The sequence below is a fragment of the Ixodes scapularis genome, unplaced genomic scaffold, assembly GCF_016920785.2.
Source record: "Ixodes scapularis isolate PalLabHiFi unplaced genomic scaffold, ASM1692078v2 PGA_scaffold2__306_contigs__length_199485367, whole genome shotgun sequence".
In the NCBI taxonomy this organism is placed as follows: Eukaryota; Metazoa; Arthropoda; class Arachnida; order Ixodida; family Ixodidae; genus Ixodes; species Ixodes scapularis.
The window spans coordinates 194,447,774-194,450,817 of NW_024609857.1; the positions used below are offsets into that span (position 1 = coordinate 194,447,774).

At 45.1% G+C, this 3,044-nt stretch overlaps 1 pseudogene; it reads left to right on the forward strand.

Annotated features, from left to right (window-relative positions):
- Positions 1-989: 989 nt before the first annotated feature.
- On the forward strand, positions 990-1,818 carry LOC115321389 (annotated as a pseudogene).
- Positions 1,819-3,044: the final 1,226 nt, after the last annotated feature.

Sequence of the window (3,044 nt, forward strand, 5' to 3'; positions counted from 1 at the left end):
CTCCCTCTATATCATATGTCCAAACTCACAGATTTCTTGGTCTTATCCTAGGCAAAGGTTTAACATGGACACCACACGTTAGGCAACTGAAAAGAAGGCTTATTAGCATTACCCAGCTCTTACGATTCATAAGTGGAACTACGTGGGGTCCATCTGTAGCTTCACTTATCCAACTATATAACGCTCTTTTTGTCGGCATTATGCGATACAGTCTGCCCGTACTTCATGGGATGTGCCGCACAAATATAAGAGCGCTTGAGAGTATGCAGGCTCAAGCCCTACGTGCCTGTCTAGGGCTCCCAAAATGTACTTCCAATGTCGGAACTGTAGCTGAAGCAGGCGCTATTCCCATAGGTGTCCTTAGACTGCAAGAGACCCTTCGAACACACCTTCGCCATCTTACCAGACATAAAGAACACTATCTTGCAGATATATCAGATAGCAGAAGTGCCTCTGGATTTGCTCAAGTTATTAATTCTGGCAGCTTAGACACTCCACGAGATTTCGAACCAGCAGAGTTCTCTTCTTCGCCCCCATGGGCCTATCCAATAATTAATATAAAGACAAATATTTCAGGGCTATATTCCAAAAAACACATTCCGTTAACTGCATTGAGGCAACACTCTTTGGAAATAATTAGTGTTCATCACCGTTCGCGAACACATGTCTATACCGACGGGTCCTGCACTGACGAAAGCTCCACTTACAGCTTCGTAATACCATCAATCAATGAGAGACTTCATGGAAAATTGGGTCACACGACATCATCAACAGCTGCAGAATTAGTAGCGATTCGAGAAGCACTTCGCTTCATTTCTGCATGTGACTCACGAGATTGGTCAATTTTTACCGATTCTAGGGCAGCTCTTCAGAGCCTCAAATCCACTAAAAACAGGAACGTCAATGCACAGCTCGTTCATCAAATTTTGAAACTTCACCAGGAGGCTATCGAAAATGGGCATAGTCTGATACTACAATGGATTCCAAGCCACTGTGGTATCCAAGGCAATGAAAGTGCTGATTTAGCTGCCAAGGATGCTCACCGACGTAATTCTGGTTTAAAAATCCCATTTTCACGAACAGATGCCAGGGCCAGAATCAACTGTGTTGCTAAAACTATGATAAATCCCCTCTGGGCAAATCCGCTCTATTATTACAGACACCTGCACAGCATTGACCCTTTCCTTGTCTTTCGTTCACCCCGCGGCCTTAAACGCCGGACTGAAACTACGCTCCACCGGATACTACTCAACGTAGCTTCAACGGGATTCTATCTCAACCTTATCGGCCAGCTAGACTCTCCTCTCTGTGAGCATTGTGCCGTCACAGACACACTCGAACATGTCCTGTGCCAGTGTAGCCTATACACAAGTCAACGAAATGAACTGGCAAACTCTCTCCATCTTCCCAACGAAGAACCACTTTCCCTGACTCACCTGCTCGGACCATGGGACTCCGCATCGGAAAGGGTCAAATCAACGACCTCCTTCATCCGCTTTCTTAAGAAAACAAAACTGGACCGAATACTCTAAATCCAGAACATACTTTTACATGAACAAACAATAACGGACAGAATTTTCTTTTCCTTTATGCATATGTATGTATATGTATGTGTGTATGTATATATATATGTATATATATGCACATAGGTGTGTGTGTGTATGCATGTGTATATGTATATACATGTATATATGTGCATAGATGAATGTATATAAGTATGTATATATAGGTGTACATACCTTTTTCTTTTTTTCTTTTTTCTTCTCTCTCTCTCTTCATAATCTTTACCTCCCCTCTTTCCCTCCCCTAAGTGTGTAGTAGCCATCCTGCCAATCTTCGCGGGATAACCTCTTCTCCTTTCCAATAAACCAATTTTTCTCTCTCTCTCTATCCAAGGCCAAAAGCATTGCGTTCCAATTGTCATACACACATCGTCCTCGTTTTTTTCAAATCAGTCCCAGCTCGCGCAACAACACAACAATACAACGGTGCGCCCTTTTTATACTTCGTCTCGCCTTAGCATGGACTAACTGCGAGGCTGTGCAAACGCGAGCGGCTAGCCTTGACTGCTTTGACTAAATCACTCGCTGCACGAGCGCTCGTGCAGCTGCCGAAGGCTTCATCCAGAGCAACTAGCCCGAGCTTTTAGCATGCGCGGCTAACAATAGTCCATGCTAAGGTGAGACGAGGTATAGTGGCAGCACCGATTACAATCAAATGCATGGCACGCGCGATCAATGCAGGAAAACAAAGCGCGTGGCGATACGACACCGCGAATATAAGTCATGCTCTGACCATAGCCTCCTTTATACTGGCAATGCCTGCCCAGTGGTTGGCTTCCCCGTGCTTCGTCGTCGTTGCGCCTGCTTCACATATTTGCTACTAGAGGCGCCAAAACCCCATACAAAAATGCAGACGACTCTTCTTCGCTTCCCGCTGCCAGTCTACTGTGATGCCATTTGTGAATTGAATACATTCGTAACCCATGCTACATAGCAGGCGCAGGGCACCGTCAGTATAAATTTCATATATAAAAGAAGTCTTATACCTTTCTTTTAGTTTTCACGTCTTGGTTTTGTTTCTATGCTGAAATGTTACCAGACCTCTGGTGCTTGTCACATCGACAACAGAAATTATCAATGCCAATTAAAAAGGAGACAGACAGGCTGGCGGACTTCCAAAACGTTGATACAGCGACCACTTAGCGTTTTTATTGCTACTGGAGCAGAGCCGCAAAACACACGGCCTGCGGACTACATGCGGCAGTCAAGTGGTTTTTCTCAGGACCGCGAACGCGTCCCCGCTGACCGAAAACCTGCGCACCCGTCGGCAGCACTCTGACCGGGGATCTTGATATACATTTTCAATTTGTTTTTTAAGCGCACAGCCCCTTGATGTTTTTAACCGGTCTCTTGTGGTCCGCCCTGTTTTTCACGTATATAGTTCTAGAGTTTTAACGACTTCGTAGATAGTGGCTTGCTGGCGAAGATCTTCTTGGGGTCATGCTTGTCAGTCAGGGATGCCGAGTAGTTTGTAAAAATTGG